At 45.1% G+C, this 24,741-nt stretch overlaps 1 protein-coding gene across 1 annotated transcript in view; it reads right to left on the bottom strand.

The window, feature by feature from the left end:
• The window catches only part of LOC146185121 (CUGBP Elav-like family member 4), a 167,805-nt gene that overhangs the window by 131 nt on the left and 142,933 nt on the right, over positions 1–24,741 (bottom strand). The window lies entirely within an intron of this gene.

Below are 24,741 nucleotides of genomic sequence, written 5' to 3'. Positions count from 1 at the left end.
GATGAGAACAAGTCAGCTCGAAAATTCTCAGCTAATATATTGCGCTATATTCTTTACACTGTGTATTTAAAGAAATGATCCTATATTTTTTTTTCAGAACTCCGCCAGTACTTCCATTGATAATGTTTTAAGTACGGTAAAGTTTTACTTACAATCTACTTTTATTTCTTACGATCAGCGGTTCTTTCTGCAGAATGCCGGTATTTGCATTGGTTCTTGTGTCGCTTCGGTGTTATGTAACATTTTTCTTTCACAAAAGGACCAAGTGTTTACAGGTTGTACCAGCTAACCAAAGTTTTAAAGCTTTTTGATACTTTGACGATTTTTCGATTATTTTAACCAAGGACGGCAGCAATAACTTCGCTGATACTGTAGATGGAGTTTTATTCATGTTTAGACAACATGGAAACGGCTTTGACTTTACCTGTGAACTGCCTGAAAATAATGCTTTACAGTTTTTAGATCTAAACATTGAGTTCTGTAAGGATCAGGTGTGTTGAACATGTGTTCCACGCTCAAGAAAGGGGCTTCTGACATTTGACTCCTCGCATTCAAAACTAGTGAAAAAGGTATTGCTTCGCTTTGTCTTGAGTCTAATATGCGTCCGTGCTTTGAAAACCAATTGGCTAGGCTGGCTTCAGCCGAGCTCTCTGGTTCGGTCGTGGCACAAGTTGCCGAAAGCCTCATACAGAAGTTGAAGAAGAAGGCAAAGCGAGTGAAGGAGGAGGTCCCTCGAGAAGAGGGGAGACCGGTGGCCGTGCCGTATGTGCACAAGTTGTACCACAACCTGAAGAAAGTTGCTAGTATACATAAGGTGCCACCCGTCTTTTCGGCGCCCCTGAAGCTCGGAAGCCTTTGTCCTCGAAGAGCGAAAAGGAAAGAAAAAGAAAAGGAAAGAGGCTGTGGTAACAGGCATGGGAGACCACTCATAAAATTTCCCGAAGGGGTTGTTTATGAGCTTCCCTTCTCTTGCGGTTGCTTCTACATCGGACGTGCCGAGCGATGTGTTAATTAGCGAATCCAGGAACATGAACGAAACGTGGAGCAAAATAAAGAGGGCCCCAATTTACCGAAGTATATCAGATCCTGCCCTTCAGGCACTTGTGAAGCGTGTTTTTCTGATGTGCAGATTCTTGCAGGGAGTGGTAGTACGATGGCCAGAGAACTAATTGAAGCATTTTACATCGGAAATGAAGGCAATTTGTGCTTAAGTGACGTCTATCAATCTGTATAGTGCAGAGAAAACGTTTCTTGAACATAGCTTATCTTATACTAGATGTTTCTGAATGTGTTCCTTGCGCATGCGCTTGCAGTGATATATATGTACGTTTTTCTGCACAATAAATCAGTTGCGAGTGGCGCTCTGTCCTGTTCTTTTCTTGTCTGTGTGCATGTAGTTTTGGCGCCTTTACATTTAGACTGCGTATGTCACGAGTCATTGCAGGCGTTGCCAGATGCACGGCGAAATTCCGAAATGCATGTACTCGCTTCTTAGAGAACCAACAGTCTCCGTTCTTTTGATCAAAGGCGCAGCCTTATCTCCTTCATGCGCTGCTTGTGAACTTTCAGATATAAAACTGAAGCTAACGTCTATTAACCTCAATAGTACTTCGATTCCCGAAGAAAATCATATATAGTTACAGCTTTGCAGCGGGACGACCAGAATGTATTCTTTGTCGACAACGCTGACATTCATGATTTCCTGTTCTGGTGGCTGGTTCTGGGCGGTTTTATACTTGCCCGGACTGGCATCGATCTCGATTCTGCTCGCCTGTGCGAGCCATTAGCATCGTCGTCACTCATAGGGATCCTTTGCCTTCTCGTACTCGTGCGGACGTATTTTTGAATCGTGAAGGCCGCAACTACTGGTGACAAGCTCTCATTGCTCAAAAATGCTTACTATTTTAAGAAATAACATTTACTTTTGTGGACAGGTGGCATGAAAACCCCATCGCATTTGCGGCAAGCAGGCGGTTGAGTAGAGCTGGAACAAACAAATCACTGCTACGTGCACTACACGCTGCAGTAACCCTTCCTGCAATTTCTCCAACGATTTATTTGTACTGAATAATTTTCTATTGCCTATATGACCTTTGATATGTAAATCGAGTTTCGAAACAAAAAAACACTGTAAAGGGTTCACTTGAATAAACCTAGTATAAGGTGCAAAATCACTAGTTTGGCGTAGATCTTGGTAGACGGTAGGTGTAGTCGACATTGTCGATATCTTCACGAAATCACTTGCGTCAGGCACATTCTTGGGGCGGACCGTGATGTTATGTTGCCCAAGTCCACACGAGTGACATCGCTGTCAGTTCTCGCTTTAGGGGAAGCGTCGCTAACTCGGAATCCAGAGCCCGCTTGCACGAAACGATCTTGAGACTGTCTTAGCTAAGTCCAGACTTAACTGGAGTCTAAAGGATTAGGCCGCTAGCATGGCCGCTTAAGACTGAAGTCAAGACTAGGCTTCAGTCCGGACTTGAATAAGTCGCTTGTGCGATTACGACTCTAGGCCGTCTTAGTTAAGACACAAGGACACCCGGTAACTAAGTCGAGAAATTAGGAAAATACAGGGATGCGCTGGCCCTGTCCTGGCGGTACGATGTAAACATTCGCTCAATCTTGCACAGTGTAAAATCCGTGCCATTGCTTTTTGCGGCTTAAGATTGAGTTACGAGGATAAATGCCCCAAGTGGTTGCTGAGGGCGTTCAGGGAAGTCACTCTGGTGAACACGAGCCGAACCGAAGCGTGCGGCTTGTTTAAGTCTGGACCGTTTAAGTCTGGACTCAGCTCCAACTTTATCGTGCAAGCCGGCCCAGGACTCCTGGAAGGGTGAATTCTGATCTAACCCTCATATATTAATAGCGAAGCGCCAGTTGGCAGTGCCAGCCAGTTTATCGGTGCAGATAATGCTGAGTGACGTCTCGTGAAGTAGGTATGTACAGTTTTTATCAAAAGTGTAGATAGAGCCCAGAGGTTCGCTTCTGGGCCACTTCGTGCGGCTTGTAATGCACTTCCAGTATTCCGAATATCTTGATGGTGAGAAGATATTTTGCCTACTTTCCTCAATGGGAAGCACCTGCACTGCGGCTAAATCGGCGCCATTACACGACTCCGAAGCAGACGTCTTGGGCTCTACTCTTTTGACAAAGGCTGTACATTCGTTGCTGGTGAGCTCAGGATGGCGTAGTTATTTCATGCGTTATAATTTTTTATGCGTAGCCATATATACGCCTGGTGTACTATCAAACCAGGCCAATGACACTTAGGCATCATGCGCATGAACTGATTGTCTCAGAGCGTACTATCGGAAACAAACTAGCGCGAAACCAGCGGCAGAAATTTCAGAACAAAACGCAGTGCGCAGTTGCGCATATAGAAATTTCGAGCAGTGACCACAAAGCTGCTTCTTTTTTTTTTTTTTTTTTTTAGAGAGAATGAGAGGAGAATCAACTGCCTCACCCTTTCTCTAAACGACATAAATTCCTTTCAAAATTTATTTCACCAAGACATCATTTTCATTATGCGTTGTGTTTGTTTTAGAGCGCAGCTCTTTGGCCTCCGTTTCCGACTTGAGCCTCGTCCCCGTCAGCGTAGCCGATAGGCAGCTATAGAGTGACCATGGAGGCCATCATATCCCAGTTGGCACTAGCCAAGCTGGGGAGCAAGATACTGCACAGCCTTTCTCGAGCCGTAGTCATCCTGGGGCCCTATTCTCGACAATTCGCCATTTTGTTCAAATTGTGACATACGCGTGACGTGTGCCGTAAGACGGTGCCAGGTTAAGTAAGCACACAATCAGGTTATACATTCCGAAAAAAAAAAAAGAGAAGTAAAATGACAGAAAAAAGCTCGCTGCCGTCTGATACTATATATTGGCGCCAAGTATGAAAAACGACGGTGCTCCTGCAGGAACGAATACTCTGCGGGGCATTCCGTGATTCGGAAGCCTCGCTTTGCAATGAGGCGAGTGAAGTATCTTGTGGTATTGCGGTATCAGTGTGTCATGACATACTTGCGGTCGGACGTACAACAGTATCTATGCTCTGAGAGGCTGGGCGAGTTTCAGCAGAAGAGCAAGAACGGCAATGGAATATTCGCAGTGGGCTGGTGCAAAATGGGAGCGGAAAGTAGCATTGCTGTTCATAAGCGCCGATGACCTTTCACGCTCACTTATCAGCGGCTTTTTAATGCGGGAACTAAAACATTTAAGGACTTGGTCGTAAACAGAAGGAATCGACAGATTTCCAGAGTAGCTCCAGCACTGATGAAGAGGCGCCGGCCCAGCCGGCATGATCCATGTCTGAGGACAACGCTAGCAGTCTCAAAGTATCAGTTACTGTTAGGTACTGGCTGTGCTATCCACCTTTTTCGAAAAGAAGCGTTATGACCAGCTACCGTCAGGCCACCAAGTCTGCTTAAGTTCCTAACAGACTGTGTCGGTTTGAGTTGTGTAGAGCGCGGAAAGCACCGCAGAGAGAGAGAGTTGGAGGAAGAGAGAGAGAGAGAGAGTATTCCACACACACACACACACACACACACACACACACACGCGCGCGCGCGCGCGCGCACGCACGCACGCACGCACGCGAAGTGGAAGGCATACGCTGGGCCTTACACTTAGTCGGTAAAGTTTTCATGCGCTGGCATGCGAAAAGCTCTTGCGAAACGCAAAAGATGTCACAGAAAGAGAACGAAACAGAACAGAATAGCAGGAAAGATAATTAGGCGATTCTCAGGCTACCGTACACGTGCAGAGGGGGATAAACGGACAATATGGAAAGAAAGCGAAAGATTACTGAGGGAATCATGGTATAAATCTAGGGCGGCACCGCGTGCGTATTCCATACTGTCGAAACATTAAAATAAAAATTAATAAAGAAAGATTATTTTCAGGTTGTATAAGGAAAGCGATTAACACAAAATGTCACTCAACTACATCATATGATTAGAGCGTACCGTTATAACGTGCTCAGGGGTACTTATTGTTTTCTAAAAAATAAGCAAATGGTGAGCCCGCATGCATATTAAATAAAAACTTTATATATTAAACACATCACATGTGGCAAGCAAACATGTGCCATGTACAGGGTCGTCCACTTCTAGCTAGAACACGGTCACTGCTTTTAAAGCAACATTGTATCTGACGCAGGGAGATATCGATGCAAAGCGATGCAAGCACACAGAGACACGGATGTGCTGCTTCACATGGCTAGCCACTTTAGATTACTGCGTGGCCGGGTCGGATGCAATGTTGCTTTAAAAGCAGTGACCGTGTTCTAGCTAGAAGTGGACGAGGCTGTACATAGAACATACATTGCTTTATTAAGATAGAAGCTGTGTGTATTTGTGCTTGCTTTGCCTATCGTGGAAAGGCTGTTCAAATAATTAAAATTGCAGTGAGTGCATAGTGCAAGGAAAAAAAGGCAGTGTTTAGGGCCGACGTTTAAGAAAGTGTTTGGTGATCCCTCGCTGCATGTCGCGCGAAGTTCCTGCACAGCCATCGAATCATATTACCTCTCAGGTTGTACTCACGAACCGATCAGACAGGTAATTAGAAAGCATCGCGGTGCTCTCTGAAATTCATGATGGTTTGGTGGGCGCTGTTTAACACAGAGACAAAGAGAAGAAAACACAGGATTGGCGCCTTTATTTCTCTTCTTTGTCTGTGTGTTAAAGAGCGCCCACGAAACCATCATGAAGAACCTACACTTCGCCCAATTTCCCTTTCTGTTGCTCTCTGAAATGCCTCGTCTCGCGCAGATAAACCGCTTGAGTTAGCGGGCCGCATTGTTGCGCTCGGCAACGACGGCGCGGGTCAATGGTTTCTCTACGAGAGCAAAGCATTTGCAACGGGAGGGTAGCTACGACCCTCGTGAGGCTGTAAATCTGTGTCTTCACTATTAATCCTCTAAAAGATGACGCAGCTGAAAAGTTTCCTTTTGACGTCATGTTAATTAGTGCCTTCTGCAGTTACAACAAGATGTGTCAGTTTACTTCACCACCCATCAAACTCTACCAAACTGCAGTGAGCTAACATCCGCCTGCACTGCACGTAGAATTCGCCATGTTTTCTTGGCGGCCGCCTCAAGTGGTTAAAAACGCGGCGGCCAACTTTGGTAATTTAAAGCAATGGCAGAACATCATTTGCTTAATGAAACGTCATTTTGACGTCATCATTCATGACGTATTTCCAGCCACACAACGTCAGCCAATCAGATTTCAGCAGTCGGCTCTTGACAGTGGGCGGTTCATTTCAGGCCATTCGTAATACTTCTGTTTTCCTTCCACAGTCACTTATACATACTCTCCATGCATCATGAATACCGCGGCTAAAAATCCGTTTTCACGCTCACGTTATCGTTACGTCACCGCAAAAAGCCGTATCGACACATCGAATTTTCTCGCCACAAGTTTGAAACACGTGACTGTTCTGAGAACCAATCAGAGAAAAAAATGGCGCCGAACGGCAGCCATGTGTGTCGAGAATAGGGCCCCTGAACACATATGGACTGGACAGGCTAGTAATGAACGGCATCCTTGAGTTCTTGAGAGACACCGTAACGCTATCGTACCCTACAGTTAAGATGAAGCTTAAATTTACCCGGAGAAGATAAAGTAGATAATGTGGCCGGCAGGGACACGTTATGCATAAGTGGAAGGAGCTAGCGGCACATGGCGTCGCACACACACACACACGAACACCCACTCAAAAGCAGGTGAAAAAGACGAGCCGCGTATGGTGCACGTGCAGAACAGAGTAACGCGTGCAAATACCGGCGGAACAGCGTTTCTGGAGGATAGGTCGCGGACGCGTGATTCCGTTGAATCAGAGCGCATTTAAAGCCTGCCGTTCCCGTTGCTTCAGTGGTGCAGCTTTTTATAAAGTACAAGACAAATACTGCACTAGTAGCCGTTGTTGCTGGTTGGAGTGCAGCGCTTAGATTGCAAAGAATTCTCGTGCTGCTCCTGCTCATCGCATTGCTAAATTCTCCTTTGTGGAAGTTTTCACCTTCCTTATCCTGCGTGGTCTACATGTGCTCCCAGGAGACGCTGAGAGCTCTTTACTGCAGAATTTGTCTGGAAGGTATCCACCCGAAATTATATGATACTCTTGTGCAATTTCAACCAGACGCTGATATGGTATCGTCTTCCTTACGGCTTCAAACTCTCTACTGGGATTAGCCACCCAACTAAGATGATTAAAAAGGTAATTATTCGTACATTTAGAACAGTTCTTCTGCAAAACGCGTCTGCCGTGCCCGAGAGACTGTTCCTGAAAATACTTGTTTTTCCAATTTCGAACCAAATATTTTCTTTGTTTTTCTTTTTAGCAATTTTCGAGTGTTCGCTGAACTACCCTTTATACATATATGTTTGTCTTTTTAGACGATGCTAACATTCTACTCAAACTCCGAAGAATTTTTAGCCGCTCTTAGTATCACTTTACGTGGGCTATTCAATTATATCTCCCTGGCAACCTCTAGGAACTGCCTTACACCAAACAAGTTTCTTCGAATGCCATTGCAGAGAGCAATGGATGCAAGGCAAGAAAGCGTAAGACGAAATCCAGACACGAGACTGAGGGAAGACAAAGGGAGTGTAAACCGAATAGGTCCCATTAATTGTTACACTCGGTGTTCGGCTAGTCAAAAAATCAATGGAGGATCTGTAATCAGTAGAACCCTGGGTAGCGTCCTAGGTTGTAGCGGGCACACTAATTGGCAGGAGCGGGAGCAAGTATCGACTGGGTCGAGCAGCCGAGCCGAGAATCCCGAGCCGAGAACGAGTTAATCAGACGGCGGAGGAGGAAGAAAGGGAGGGGAAAACAAGCAGTTCTCTTGCCGCCTGGGCAAATCGCTCAGGGTACCGCCCTCCCCCAGAGGGATCAGGAAGCCAGGCCGCTGAAAACATCGATACACGACAGCTATGCCGTCTGCATCGAGCTGCTTCCTTCACTAAAGCATTCTTTCTCTTCCTTTTCTTTTTTTCCTTCTCTCTCTCCTTGAGGAATAAACCTTTCGCGGGACAGAAAACACATATGTCATGCGATCGAGGAGAAAACGTGCATTTCTCTTTCGCTGATTCGTGCTCCATGGACGAATCGGTTCTGTCGCGAGATTAAGATTAGTGCAAGGAAGCGACGCTTATAGCTACGGTAACAAGCAGTGATTTGGACGAAGACGACAGTTTTGCTCCGCTGTTCCTTCAGTGTTCGCAATCCTCACCACTCGAATGCACACGCCCTTTCTATCTCTAACAGCACACCCCCCTCCCCCCCTCCCCCCCTCCCCCCCCCCCCCCCCCGCCTCTTGCACGCACACACACGGTCACACTGATACGAGGGTTTAGTTAGGTTTGCACGTGTAATATGAAGTCAAACGAACCGCGAGCTACGTGTTTGGAAGCAAATTCGAGCGTTTAATGCCTTCAATACGTCAATTTTGTCGATGCTACCTGACCCCCCATTAATCATCACTGTAGACAAGCGTGGACGCAATCCACATCTGACGAAGCATAACAGGCATTGCTTCACAGTTCCTTTCCAAGAAGCCCTGTGATCATGCATCATGCGGTTAAGAGTAGAAGATGCTCTTAGGCGGCCGGTTTTGAACGGAGGCTCCTAAGGGCACTCCTAAACTGGTCCGCCTGCTCGACGAGTGTAAATGCAGGTTTTCTTGAAGGACAGAACCTATCGAGCAGCTTTAAGGACTCCCCTAGAATGCTTCGGACGTGTATTATTGTTCCAACGAAGCATTTTAGCGTTTCCTGGATGATTGAGCAGTACATTATCAATACTTTTCAGGCATGTGTATGTGCTAGCACCGAACAAGCTTTGTTTCACTTGCTTTGAAATAAAGAAGTGCAAAATAAGCACAGTGCTTAAAATGAAACAAATGAAATCTGCGTTCATTTCTTTTTCTAACTCTAACTAAGCATCAATTCTATAGCTCTCGCTCACATGCTTACCGTGCAGCACCACACGGATATTTGACTGAGAATATAGAATTTAAAACAAATTATCGATATATGTTACAAACTCATATGTCAAGGTCATGTGGGGCTCTGACCAGGCGAATGGCTACACAGCTTAACCACAAAGATTCGCGCCATGAACATTCTCGGCTTCACCTCGCCCCCGAAAACGGCTAATGATGGCGTTACGTGTATTTAGCCTGTAATCTTTCCAATAGCTTATAACAATCCACCTTCATATACAGCCGAGGGTAAAATATTGATATTGTCCGGTTTCAATTTTTCCTCCTAAGTGTTAATTTAAATAATAAAAAACAGTTTCTTATGTACTGCAGAATAATAAAAGGATTATTTCTGAACAAATGAGAATTTGACAAGAGATTTTGAAAACCACAAGTACTCCTATTTCAAACATTTTCTGTGAATAGGTACCCGTAAACTTTTCATGACGATAATTAACTGCAAATCTACTTCGTGTATATTATTGCCATTATTGAGCACTTGTAATGCACGTACGAGATATTGGCAGTTCAGTTACCAAGGCATTACAAGCACTATATACCAGAGCTGGAAAGCGAGCAAACGCTGCAAAATATAAACACCAAAAAGCGCCACGTGTAAAGGCTTGAGCGATGAATATGCGCTCATTTAAGCAAAAGCGGAAAGCGCGGCATTCTAGTACAGTGTAGACAGCAGCGCGTATGGCCGGTACCTGCCGAGAATGTGCTCGTTAGTGTAAGAGGTCTTTATATGCATGGCGGGCAGAAAGCGCCAGAGCAGATCAAACAGATCGCATGCAGCCTCTCACTTCGGCGCTGGGAAGCCGGTATTTATGGGAAATACAGGATCTCATTACATTTCTCGAATACTGAAATGGAGCGCGCGAAAGCGTATTCTTATTAGTGTAAGGGTGCGTTGAAGCTCAGGTCGGTGTTCAGGTCTACCGTTTACCTAGCGCGTCAGTCTCTTGCGTCTTCGTCTTTTGTCTGCTGTCTTCTTTCTTTTGCACGCGCCTTTCGACGTACGCTCGTCGTCTTTGTCATCGTCGACAATCACCGAGCGTTGGTGTGACACTACATTATCCCCGGGAGAAAAAAGAGGCATCCTGCCGACTCATGGTGTGGACACAACAGGCGGGTCGTAACAGGGCTTGAGGCGGTCAACGTGCACTGTTTCACGCCCGCGGCGACGCATATCCGGTGTCGGTACAAGCGGTTCTATAACGTAGTTCACCGGAGAGGTCTGGCAAATAATCCGATATGGGCCATGATATTTGGAAGCAAGTTTGGTAGAGAGGCCGGAAGGGGTGGCAGGAACCCAAAGCCACACGAGGGAGTCTGCGGTGTATGAAGGAGCTGGACAAGACGGTGCGCGAAGGAACTGCTGGTGACCTTGGTTCTGGGTTGTAAATGAGCGGGCCAACTGGCGACATTCTTCTGCATATGCTGCTGCTTGAGAGACGGTGGTCGCTTCGGAGGTGTCAGGGCGATAAGGAAGTATCGTGTCCATAGTTGAGGTGGGTTCACGGCCGTATAGAAGAAAAAAGGGGGAGAAGCCGGTCGTGCTTTGTATGGCAGTATTATAAGCGTACGTGACGAATGGGAGAAGCCGGTCCCAGTTTGAGTGGTCGGACGCGACATACATGGCCAGCATGTCACTTAAGGTGCGGTTAAAACGTTCTGTCATGCCATTTGTCTGCGGATGGTAGGCCGAGGTAGAACGGTGGACAATGCGGCACTGCTGAAGAAGGGCTTCAATGGTCTCAGAAAGAAAAACACGGCCACGGTCACTGAGCAATTCTTTAGGTGAACCATGGCGCAGAACGAGATGATGCAGGACGAAAGACGCAACGTCTGGCGCCGACGCAGAAGGTAAGGAAGATGTTTCTGCGTAGCGGGTAAGGTGGTCAACAGCCACGATGAACCAACGGTTACCAGCTGGAGTGACTGGTAGTGGCCCGTAAAGATCAATACCAACACGATCGAATGGTCGGCTGGGGCAGGGCAAGGGCTGCATCGGAACGGTGGAGTGGTGTGGAGGGTTTTTGCGGCGTTGGCATTCCTGGCATGCGCGAACGTAATGACGCACGAAGCGGTACATACCCTGCCAGTAATAGCGGAGGCGAAGACGAGTGTAAGTTTTCAACACTCCGGCGTGGGCACACTGAGGATCGGCGTGAAAAGCGGCGCATATTTCCGAACGGAGATGCCGAGGAATGACAAGGAGCCACTTGCGTCCGTCGGAAAGGTAGTTTCGGCGGTAAAGCATGCCGTCGCGGATGGAAAAGTGACGAGCTTGGCGGTGAAGCGTTCGTGAAGCTGGGCGCAGAGAAGGTGTAGATAAAAGCGTGAGAAGAGAAGCGATCCAAGGGTCTTGCCTTTGTTCATTGGGCATGTCGGCAATTTCTAGCGAAAATGAGTCACTTATGGTGATAGCTGTCGAGTCAGAGCTACATTGAAGAGGTGACCTAGACAGGGCGTCGGCATCAGAATGCTTACGGCCTGACCGGTAGGTAACCTGAATGTCGTACTCTTGTAAGCGGAGGGCCCAACGAGCAAGACGGCCGGATGGGTCTTTAAGGGTGGACAACCAGCAGAGTGCGTGATGGTCCGTAACAACAGAAAAGGGACGACCGTAGAGATATGGGCGGAACTTCCCAATGGCCCAAATGATGGCCAAGCACTCCTTTTCGGTTACAGAATAATTCTTTTCGGCCTTTGTTAAGGTACGGCTGGCATAAGCAACAACGTACTCTGGGTTGCCGGGCTTTCGTTGTGCAAGGACAGCGCCGAGACCTACACCGCTGGCATCAGTGTGAATTTCGGTAGGCGCCGTAGGGTCAAAATGGCGGAGAATCGGAGGCGACACTAGAAGGCGCCGAAGTGTCGAAAAGGCCTCATCACAGTCGGATGTCCAAGACGAAAGAATGGCGTCACCGGCAAGGAGATCAGTCAGCGGCGAGATGATCGAAGCGAAATTGTGTACGAAGCGACGAAAATACGAGCACAGCCCGATAAAACTACGCAGCTCCTTTAGGGAAGTTGGGCGTGGAAACTCAGCTACTGCACGGAGTTTCGCAGGATCTGGTCGAACACCGTCTTTCGAAACAACGTGTCCCAATATAGGAAGCTGGCGAGCCCCGAAGCAGCACTTTTTCAAATTTAGTTGCAGGCCGGCATCAGTCAAACACTTTAGCACACGCTCGAGACGGTCCAAATGTGACGTAAAATCTTTTGAAAACACGACAACATCGTCTAGGTAACAAAGACAGTCATGCCACTTGAGTCCGCACAGGATTGTGTCCATCATGCGCTCGAAGGTGGCCGGCGCGTTGCACAATCCAAACGGCATGACGTTAAATTCATAGAGACCATCAGGTGTCACAAAGGCGGTTTTTGGTCGATCGTCAGCTGCCATGGGTACTTGCCAGTAGCCCGAGCGAAGATCCAGAGATGAAAAGAATTCGGCACCTTGAAGGCAATCCAGAGCGTCATCAATACGTGGAAGGGGGTATACGTCTTTTCGCGTTATCTTGTTCAAACGCCTGTAATCAACACAGAACCGTATAGAGCCATCCTTTTTCCTCACGAGAACAACTGGAGAAGCCCAAGGGCTGTGCGAAGGCTGGATGACGCCACGCTGAAGCATGTCATTAACGTGCTCGGTGATGACTTGACGTTCAGCAGCCGATACCCGATAAGGGCGCTGGCGTACCGGGGCGTGCGTACCGGTGTCGATGCAGTGAGTGACTACGGATGTGCGCCCCAAAGATGTCCGAGGAAGGTCGAATGAGGAACGGAAGCGCTGCAGCAAGCTGACGAGCTGGTCGCGTTGATCTGCTGAAAGGCTGGCATCCAGACAGCCAGAAAAAGCTGCAGTGGAGTCGTCGTTCGGTACATAAGCGGGCAAGTCAATAGTATCGAGTTGCAGTGGGGTTGGGTCTTCTGAGACGGCAGATGTCATAGCGTCATCAAAGGACTCGACATGACCAAGACGTTCTCCCCGAAGAAGCGTTGACGGACAAGGCGACGGGTTAGAGACGTATATGGCGCTGTAGCCACCACAGAAAGTCAGAAGGGCGAAAGGCAGGACTAAGCAATGGCGACGATTAGCTGCGTGAGTCGGAGTGAACAGAACTGTCGAATCAGAAAAGCCGGCGCAGGAAACGGGCACGAGGACGGTAGAGCAGGCGGGGATGTCAGTATCTTCGGCCACAGTTATCTTATCGATGTAGAGCGGTGTATCAGACGAGGCGGCCGGTGAAAGCGGAGACAATTCGATGCTGGCTCGGGCACAATCAATAATGGCATGATGACTAGTGAGAAAGTCGCAACCCAGAATCAGTTCGTGAGAGCAGTGAGGATAATTTTTGGGATATTTCTAAATGCCACCTTCAGGTTTCTCTTCGGTATGAATGCCTTTCCTGAAAGACCTTCTGTACCTAATGATTGCCTGGTCCTTCCTTGTTCGCAATACTGTGCATATTTGATAGCAAAAAATAAATAAATAAATAAAGCATCGAAGAACAATAAGGAAAGGGACCCTGCAGTGGGAGGTTGGACGAAGAAGCGCCCGCACTGTAGTGCGTGTCTCTCGCACTCTGCGCTTTCTGCGTGAATTTCGTGCAAATTCTGTAAGGCTGAACGAATCAATGACTAGCTCGGTATCATGCTGTACTTAGGTATGCGCGCCATGCTCTCCTGTTCCTATGATTTGCGCTCACGGGCTATCGCTACGCTCAGCTCTTCGACTTGAGTGGCTGAATGTGCCCTTTGTTAACATTTGAATGTCTACTATCTCCAAATACGCTATACAAGTGCAAAGCATTTACTGCGACACAGTCTTCGTTAAAACAGCACCAGAATAATTTCCCGTCCTAGCAGTCTTGCAACCGCGGTTAATTTCTTCATTTACAAAATAATAACCAGCCCGTTTAAGCATGAATGCTTAAACGGGCGGGTTATTATTTTGTAAATTTGTTGCCAATAAATTAATCATAATAATAATTATTATTAATAATAATAATAATAATAATAATAATAATAATTATTATTATTATTATTATTATTATTATTATTATTATTATTATTATTATTATTATTATTATTATTATTATTATTATTATTATTATTATTATTATTATTATTATTATTATTATTATTATTATTATTATTATTATTATTGCTGTTGTGCACTGGCAATTCTCGCATTCGCCCTTGAGTCTCACTCTTATGCACTGCCACTTCGTGGCGATGACTGCTCAATTCAGCAAGTTTAGCATTTGATCACATTCAAAAGAATTTTAAAATGAGAACGGGTTTATTTCACATTCAGTCGAAATGACTCAAGCTCCCTTCGCTAAATATATGCAGGTCTTCATAAGCTCTAAAATCATCCCTCCTTCTCCTCAACACACAAGCATACACAAAACATGTAACGGTTTATACTGACTCATCGTTTTGAATTTAACTGAGTGTTGTTATGCAGTTTTATTGCGCGTTGTTCAAACGTAGGACAACTTTTCTCTAAATATACGCTGACGCCATTAAAGCTGACGGCTGTAAGTGGTTTCAATCTTTTCTTGCGGTCAGCGTGGTAAGAACGTTAAACAACAGGCTTCTGAGGGCAGTCATACGTGTCTGTTTCTCTCGCTCTCTCTCCTTTTTTTTTTTTTTTTTTTTCATCATCGGTGGCCCCACGCTCAGAATTCAGTTCGTCTAACTCTGAAAGGCGCTGCATGTCCTTGTTAACTTCCGCACTAATAATAAGCGCCTTTCCTTCGATCGATGCTGTAAACGGGTTTTGTTTGCTGTAGTAATTAGCGAAGTTTACGAATGTGCACAGCCAGCATTTTCTAACAACCCCCTCCTTCTAGAAGCGGCATCCTGAAGAACGGCTCCGAGGACCCGCGCGCGTGCCGCTGAACCTCATTACGCTTATCTCGGCGTTCTTCCGGCCGAGCTGTGGCCGGGGGCCTCGGCGGCGGCATTCAAGTTTTACAAGGCGCGGTTTTAATAAGCTGCGTGTTCCACTAAAGACGTTGTTAAACAGAACGGCAGGCCAGGCTAGCAGCCGGCGCATCGTTCGTGGGGCCCTGACCACCTGCCTGCCAGATAGCAGAGCAGGCTGCCGGTGTATACGAGCCACAAACGCAGCATAGCAACCCTGTCTACTAATTTCGTGGTTACGCGTTGGTTCCGTTGAGTCTTAACGAAAAGAGCGTGTTTTGGTTCTAATTTTTTACCTTTTTGCTTACTTCGGAACGCCCGTTTGTCAGACAATGCAGTTTCAGTGTCGCACTCACTAACAGCCGGTTTAGGCTTCGTGCAATCACGAAGCGAGGCGAGGACTAACAGCACTCTGCTGAAATCTGCACGTCCGACTGTGAGCAATGCACAGTCTTGAGATCCTGGAGACTTGGCTTAAACTCATCTTACAAGACAGCACCCTTTGGTGATGTCTATCTGCATTGCATTATCAGCCTGCTCGTAGACTGCTTGATGGTGCTTCACGCTTACTCAATCATGTTGAATGCTGGGGGATAATTTTCGTTCGCGATTGTCTCCTGCATGCAGTACTGCCGGTTGATTGATGGCCTACAGCTAAATATACGGGAGCTCTATTCGCATCGAAATTTATTCCGCTAGTTAAATTATTCTGCGTAAAAGAATATACAGCCCACCCCACATGTAATGTCCCTGGACCTTGGACGAATAAATAAATAAATAAATAAATAAATAAATAAATAAATAAATAAATAAATAAATAAATAAATAAATAAATAAATAAATAAATAAATAAATAAATAAATAAATAAATAAATAAATAAATAAATAAATAAATAAATAAATAAATAATATCATCCAGAGTCGGCTGTGAATGCACAGCGATGTTTAGAGTTTTTGATCGGATCGAATGGCGAAACACAACACACTGCGAAGTTTATATAAACGCGATCTCACTGAACGTGAATAGTTCCTGTACACTTAAGACTAATTAATCCAAATCATGGCCCTAAAACAAATTTCCCATCTCCCTCCTAACAACTATGTCAGACTATATTTACTGCGTTTACTGCGGGCACTGCTATTTACTTTTTAGGAAGGTTTATTCCACCGCTAATGAGGGTGCAGCTAACAAATAACATATCACACATGGAACGGCACCCTTGCGATACGACAATCGTCGTATACAACTAAGGAACCTCAATTACATAACCCAAACACATGCAAGCTCACGCTGACGAGTTCAGTGTATTCTCACTGCCAGAGCAATTTCAAAGCCCATCTTTTCGAATAATTTCTCTGTCAGTACGTTTTGCATAACACCCGCTGATTGAGCAGCAAGTGCCTACTACTGCATCAATGCGCGAACCGAAGTTTCAAGTAAGTGGCTCTTTTTGGACACCTACTAGTGTGCCTAGAGTAGAAATGACCACATTTCTGCGTTTTTCGAGATCACTTTTTTTACGGTGGTGCAAGGTGGTTTTCGTGGCCGCGAACAAGTCATTCATATCACCAAAACCATGCAGTGAGCATGTAATTCAACCTCTGCTGTTCCGCAAATTTGACGATGATGTTAGATATAGGCGTACGAATTCATTTTCAAGCCTGGAAGAAGTTCATCAGCGTCAGTGCTATTTTTGACCGCTGCCCTTTGAATTTATTAGACATCTTCAGTAGGTGTCTTTTTTCTGTACCAATTATGAGCGACAATCACACGTTTCGCCGTGAGTACCGATAAACCTTAATTACGTTTTCCGAATCGGGTCGACATCATTTTCTTCTCGAGATTTCGCGGCCACTTCCCAGTGGTCGGCCGACATTAACAAACAAACAAACAAACAAACAATTAAAACCCTCACACAGAAATGATGCTTAATCTACAGATGAGCTTGATAAATCCAGACAACCTTTCCACACAAACTCAATTTTTACAATTTGTGGAAGCGGGAAAGATGAATCCCGACGAACCAATTTCAAATACTCCGATATACTCCGGGAAGACATTTACGAGTATATACAAGTGATTCAGACTTCTCGGGAGCTTCACTATCCTGTTATATCAGTCGCATGTTACTGTGCTGCACGTTTGTGGCGGCGTGTACGTCCCTCTATTATGGTTTAAACAAAACCCGTTCCTATTGACTTCGTGAAACCGGAAAAAATGGTATGCGGGGAAGACCCCATACTATCAATGCTTTTAAAACTGTTAATATGCTCCGTTCTTGGCCTGAAATACGACGACTTAGCGCAAAAGAAGACACGTAACAGACTCCTGACAAGAGCAGATGGATGGAATCAACTTTATTAGATAAAAAAGAAATAATAAGTCTTCCAGCGTGGTTCCCTACTAGTATAGAAGTCCACGGGCTTGTGGTTCACATAGAGCCCGATCCACCAGCAAGAGCAGGTATAACCCGAGCAAGTTCTTAATAGCCCGTTAAAACAACAGTAAGACAGACAAAGATATTGCAATGAACTAAAATAAGGCTCGCTTTCTAATACGTTAATTGCAAAAAAGGGAGTAATAAAACAATCCATTTTCCGTTTTTTTGTTGCAGCCCACGCCACATTATATAATCATTTTCAGTGCACGTGTGCACTGTCTGCGTTCCGTCGGGTCCTGCTATATTATATATGCTCGGCGCTATCACGGCTGCCGAAATCACTGACCAGAGCAAGTCTCGAGCCACAACTGCGCATACGCATCCTTAGGAACGGGGACAAATCGAGCACCACCTTTTCTCTACTGCTTGCGTACCGTAACTATACTACGGTTATCCTTCCCCTAGGTAACTGCCGCAGAACTATACACACTACTCAGCTGTCAATGTGTTGCACCGCTGATTTGATGATCCCAATCTGCAGCTACCACAGCCCCACGTGTAAAAGAGGTGTACGTGCTTCGTGCCCATGATTCGCGGTCTCAGAGCTATTCGAACACCAAAATACAAAAAAAGATGTAATCAGTGCGCAGTTCGATTCTAATAGGCGAAAAAAGTTCCGTCAGGCTGCTGATGCTTAATAATAATATTAATAATAATAATAATAATAATAATAATAATAATAATAATAATAATAATAATAATCAATCAATCAATCAATCAATCTTTATTTAATGTGCGCAGGAACAACCATGTGGTCTTTGTGCTGCAGCACAAATAAAAAAAAAAGAAACAAAAATGAAAAAGCACTAACATGTTTACACACACAAAGAGAACACAAAAAAAGAAATAAATAATACATGAAATGAAACAGACGAAAAGTATCACGGAAAGTAAGCAAACAATGAGTAGCATCACTTATATACACAGTGAGAGAATTTTTTAGCACACCAGGAAATAAAGAAAAAAAAAAAACGAACGGTAGATAGAAGACAAAAAAAAAACAACAACAAATAACTGACATTGATTATAGTAATATAGAAATATACATAAAATAAACAACCCTTCCAGGCGCAACAAGTGCATGGTACTTAAAACACAGGCTAGAAATACAGAATAATACAATAAAGAAGTAAAATTGAACAAGGGGCAGTAAGATTCGAATATAAAGTTTAAAGTTGAAATATAAGTAAGAAACGGATAAAAAGTAGTTCACGATACAGACAGCATTGAACAGGAGAAAAAGCAAAAAGTGAAGTAAATACAATTTAAGGCTAGAAAGTGGGAGTTTTAAGTGATAAAGTACTATTTAGAATACAACGCTACGAACATCCAATGTAAATGAACAGAGCGAGTTTTGGAAGATGTCAAGGTGAGGACAAAAAGAGTTAAATAACCACTGCATCCTGTCCAGAGGGGAGTGGGAATGAAGAGGAGAAACCTGAAATGGTCTGAATTCCCTCATGCTCTTTTGCGGAACGCGCAGTAGGATGTACTCTAAGAGCTGAGGGCACATAATGTGGCCATGAAGGAGTTTGTACAGAAATATGATATCAAGTCTGATACGACGGCAGTGAAGGGTAGGAAGATTCAGTTGGGCGCTCCTGGTGGAGCGAGAGGGGGAAGTTGCGCAAGGAAAGCGATAATGAAATATCCGTAAAAATTTTTTTTGTACTCTGTCAACCTTGTCCAAGTTCGATTTGCAAGTGCCATTCCAAACAACCGACGCATACTCCAAGACCGGCAGGCATATGGACAGGTACAGTTTTAGGAACGGAAGTGGAGTATGGAACTCTCTCGAAAGTCTGCAAACAAATCCGAGTGTGCGCATAGCCCGCTGAGCAATGCGGTTAGTGTGAGAGGAGAAGCTGAGGGTGCGGTCAAAAAGTACACCAAGGTCATTAATTTCATCAACCCTATCCAACAGCACGGAATTCACAGAATAATGGTAGAGAAAGCTATGTGTTTTACGAGTAAAGGACACAACCCTAGTTTTGGAAGAATTGAGGGTAAGTCGATTCATCGCACACCAATCAGAAAAAGCAGATATGTCCGATTGCAACAACACGCAATCTTGAAAAGAATGTATTACCTTGAATATTTTTATATCATCAGCATAAAGAAGAAACGAGGAGTTCTTTATCGCCGCGGAAACATCATTAATAAAAACGGAGAAGAGAAGCGGGCCTAGTACTGAACCTTGAGGAACTCCACTCGTTGCAGGGTAAACGAAAGAAGTCTGTCCATTGACACTGACAAAGCAGAAGCGATCAAGGAGATAGTTGCGTAGGAGGGCTACGAGTGAGACTTCAACGCCAGAGAGTAGAAGTTTTTCAAGAAGTAGTGAGTGAGTAACAACGTCGAAAGCTTTGCTCATATCACAGTACACAGTGTCAACCTGACCCCTCTGAAGGACTGCTGCAGAGGCATACGTCATAAACGTGACAAGGTTGGTAGAAGTAGAGCGGCCCGACATGAAGCCATGTTGATTCGGTACTATGATATGTTTGAGATGGAAGGAAAGTACGCTGTGCAAAGCTAATTCGAACAGCTTAGAGGTTGCACATAGAAGAGAAATCGGACGATAATTGGAAACATCAGATTTGTTTCCAGACTTGAAGACAGGAAACACGCGTGCCATTTTCCACACGCGAGGAAAGGCAGCATTTTTTAAACAGTTATTAAATATGGCAGTCAGTACTGGTACGAAGATATAACTGAAGGCTTTTATTATGGCAGCTAATAATAATAATAATAATAATAATAATAATAATAATAATAATAATAATAATAATAATAATAATAATAATTGATTCACAGAAAGGGAAAGGCGCAGTATCTGTCACATTTGTTTCTCCACAACTGCATCGCGCCATAAGGGAAGGGAGGAAAATGGGAGTTAAAGTGAAAAGAAAGAAAGAGGACCCGTAGTGGAGGCCTAAAAAGTAATTTCGAAGCCCTCCATTGAGGCTCCTCTTTTTCTCTTTCCACTTTAACTCCCACCTTCCTCTCTTCTCTTGCGACGTGGTTCAAGTGTCACAGAAATGAGTGTGCCCCCGCCGGGGTGGTGCAGTGGTAAGACGCCCGACTACTGTGCGGTAAGACGCCCGACTACTGTGCCGGAGTACCCGGGTTCGAACCCGACCTCGGCGGCTGCGTTTCGATGGAGGCGAAACGAAGTGGCGTCCGTGTGCTGTGCGATGTCAGCGCACGTTAAAGATCCCCAGGTGGTCGAAATTACTCCGTAGCCCTCCACTACGGCCCCCCTCTCTCTCTATCCACTTTCACTCCCACCTTCCTCCCTTCCCTTACGGCGCGGTTCAGGTGTCCACAGAACAAGTGTGACAGATACTGCGCCTTTCCCTTCCTATGAACCAACCAACCAACCCCGCCGGGGTGGTGCAGTGGTAAGACGCCCGACTACTGTGCCGGAGTACCCGGGTTCGAACCCGACCTCGGCGGCTGCGCTTCGATGGAGGCGAAACGAAGAGGCGTCCGTGTGCTGTGCGATGTCAGCGCACGTTAAAGATTCCCAAGGTGGTCGAAATTCTCCGTAGCCCTCCACTACGGCTCCTCTTTCTCTCTTTCTACTTTCACTCCCACCTTCCTCCCTTCCCTTACGGCGTGGTTGCGGTGTCCACAGAAAACAAGTGAGACAGTTACCGCGCCTTTCATTTCCTATAAATAAATCAGTTAATGTGTGCGCCAGATACTGCGTCTTTCCCTTCCTGTGAACCAATCATTTATTATTATTATTATTATTATTATTATTATTATTATTATTATTATTATTATTATTATTATTATTATTATTATTATTATTATTATTATTATTATTATTATTATTATTATTATTAAGCATCGGCAACCTGACAAGACTTTTTTCGCTTGTCAGAACGAAACCCTTAACTGATACGAATGAACTGACCACAGCAGTATTTAGTTAATTGATTGATTGATTGATTGATTGATTGATTGATTGATTGATTGATTGATTGATTGATTGATTGATTGATTGATTGATTGATTGATAAGCGACCTTGCAGCAGTTAATGCTCCCGGGGTCTGTCATGGGCAGGCGACCACAATAAATAATGGCCTGAACCTCACTAAACGCACTTGCACCTGATATTAGCGGGTGACGTCATGAACAGATCAGCTTGATCCACAAGGCAAACGTTACTATTTCATTATTTGGCCTCCGCACATACACGTCCTTTGCTCAACGTAGTTCTGCATCAGATGTCTCCCTAATTCTACTATTGTAGTCGGAGCTGCTCCTGGGACGATTTATGGCAAGGACACTTGCAAAGCCACGCTTCAAGTCTTCAATCTAAGCCCATCTTTCAAGCCTTCCCTTATAAATCACTTTTGCCATGTTCGCCCACCCCTCATGTAATGTCCTGGCAAAGGACCTTTGAGGTATAGTAAATAAATAAATAAATAAATAAATAAATAAATAAATAAATAAATAAATAAATAAATAAATAAATAAAACTACTTGAAAATTTGGTAGAGACACTTAAGCCTGCTTACGTGTTAGTATGCAAAGCACCACTTTGTGTGCGGCCGAAATTTCGCTACAAATGTTCCTAAATTCTCTATGTTCTTTTTTTTCAATGTGCGTGCTACTCTTGCATACGAGAGCGGTTACATCAGAGACTACATCTGAACCTTGTTGCTACAAAAGCGACGAGAGTTTTACGGCTTGGTAGCAAGGCTTAGCCGTAATGCATTCGAAGTTTAATCTGCATTATATTTCGCGTTGCGTTTCAGCGCATCCAGGCTAATCCTCGCTAGTAACTGCTTAGATGGAGCCGCCGCGTTCTCCAGTTGCATTCCAAGATTATTATTACTGCATCAGCAATACGCATCCAAACAAGGCGTTTGTAAGTTATACGCACCCCATCGCGTTATCGTTTTGTATATATAGATGTCCCTCTAACACGGGGTTGATCTGACTGCCCCTCGTGGCCTAAGCAATGTGCGTCCGCTTGGAGAGCCGGGAGCCTGTGCTCTAACGTTCATACCGACCAATTTATTTATTGAATTCCTTTAATTTTCCTACTGCCTCGCTCGCTGCCATCTTTGAGGGTGTCATCGAGTGTTGACAAGACGTATTTTCGCGCAATGGCGCTATAGTAGTGTTCTGGAATTAAAATTCGCGCTCACTTTTACCCACGCCTACTTTTACCCATCATGTCTACTTTACGCCGACCATGTGAAGCTCTTCATCCGCGGTCAGGTGACTATGCGCGCACACAGGCCGTGCCTCGAGCACCGCTTGCAACCTTCGCTGCCATAGGACGGGGCGGAGGGTCGTAATACGTATAGGCAAATCTATGGCGCGTCTCTCCGACGCTCCAGACATGTCTGTCTGTATAGATTATAAGTATCCATAAAAAATTACGACAGCAGCACTAAAGTTCTCTGTGCACTGTGCACTGGGACCGCAACGCGATAGGATATATTAGGTAAGGGGCGAAAATGGACAGATCAAGACTAAAAAAAATAATAATAATAAGCGCAATTTGTTTGCTCGCTCTAAAGTGTTTTGCGACTGACGATGCGCAGCGTAAGCCAAGTCGTATTTTTTTTTTTGCCTATGAATCTTAATTCCAACAAGTCTGTTACTATGACCATTAGCTAACAGCAGTCAGCAGTAAGCGTCTGTCATCCACTCATGTTTTTGATTCTTCAGGTATAGAGTTATACATTTACGATAATACACTGATAACGACAGGAACGCCCCTCGCAACAGTGTGCTTAGAAAAACTATGCACGCTGCCCTAAAACCATGCGCTTTCTTAAGTGCGGGAAGAGAACACATTAGGAGCATAAAACCTGCAACTCTACTCAATTCTTTTTCAGGCAATGGAGAGAAAGAAAAGACGACTAACAAAAAAATTAAGCTTCCCATTTTCATTATTTTTTTTTTTTTAGTCCGACACGTGCCGCAGACGGTTAATTCTTTCATGTAATTTCGGTTCCATTAAGCAGCTGGAAAAAAAACGAAACCTTACGCGTTTCTATCTCATTTCCTAGCCGGCCTTTTTCTGGTTTTGTTGGTTCATAAATTTTCATCCCGTTAATGTTGAGGAAGGAATAACATCCTTTCCTCTTTTAATTGGTTTCTTTTAGAGGGCGAGTGCTAGAGACAGTGTGCAGAGATGTGGGGCGGAGGACAGCACAAGACTCCTTTCTGCGAGACAACAGAGAGCGCCCGGCGACGAAGCTTAATCTGTCACGCAATCACGGGAAATTTCCTTCCGCGCGCGCGTAAGAGCAGCTTGTTTTCCAGCGCTCTAAACTCAATCAATCGCTCTCTCTCATCTCTTCGGATTTTTGTTGACTGTTGCTATTTTGATTCGCCTAAGGAGAACAGCGCGCGCAATTTCTTCCCTGTATTCAGTTTGCGGGCAATAATTTCGTTTTACTTCCCAAAACGTCTTTCGTTTCCAACTTTTCTTTCTGTTTTTGTTCCAGGAGCTTCTCAATATTCGCGGTGAGTACCTGCCTCTTGCTGCATCAAGCACGATGGGAAATAAAAAATGGTTCCACATATTTCGCCTTGACGCCGCTTTCCTTTCTATTCACGATTTATATCAACGAGATAGATGGATTTATGTTTTGCTGGTATATTTTCTTCTCGACTTGAAACGAGCGGGGTGTAAGGCATTGGCCCGCTTGAAAAGAAATATCACCAGAAAGCGACAAAAGCGCTCACATCAAAGAGCATTTGGAAACACAAGCAAGCGGTACATTTTTGTTCCTGTTCTTAGTATTCCTTTTTTTATTTATATTTTCCTCCACCTTCCATCCCGCTTACGCTGAGAGTCCCTCGTCGCCTTTATTCCCTGTGAAGTGGCGTATGGCTCTCACACTTATACTTCGGTTGTGTTTGCTGCTTCGAGGTTCTTTCTCTTGGCTTTGTTGTTTTCCTTGTGGTGTTTGATGCAATATTCATAAGCCCCTGCAGAACTCGGCAGGAACAAGAGAAGCTAAGGATCGGAAAAAAAGGGGGGGGGGGGGGGGAAGCAACAGAGGGCAGCGAGACGGGGAGTGGAGAGCGGCTTTCCCGAGAAGCGCAGGACTCTGAAACTGGGCGCGTGAGCCTGACTGGAAAGGGGAAAACCGGTGTACATGCACTTCACGCGCGAACGGGGCGTGTATGCGGTAGGACACGCAACGCGCAGCGTCGCGTGGGGGAAGCGAGGGACTGAAAGGCCACTCGAGCCTTTCCAAGGACTGCCTCCCCCCCCCCCCCCCCCCGCCCCTTCCCTCCTTTTTTTCTGCACTGGGTTACGAATCCCCAAGCGCAAAGCAGTGGAAAAGAAAAAAAAAAAAGAAGACTGAAGTATAAGGATCATCGACGGCT

This window comes from Amblyomma maculatum, chromosome 6 (genome assembly GCF_055883805.1).
Source record: "Amblyomma maculatum isolate TAMU_Amacu chromosome 6, ASM5588380v1, whole genome shotgun sequence".
In the NCBI taxonomy this organism is placed as follows: Eukaryota; Metazoa; Arthropoda; class Arachnida; order Ixodida; family Ixodidae; genus Amblyomma; species Amblyomma maculatum.
This window is presented reverse-complemented; position numbering and strand designations above follow the sequence as displayed.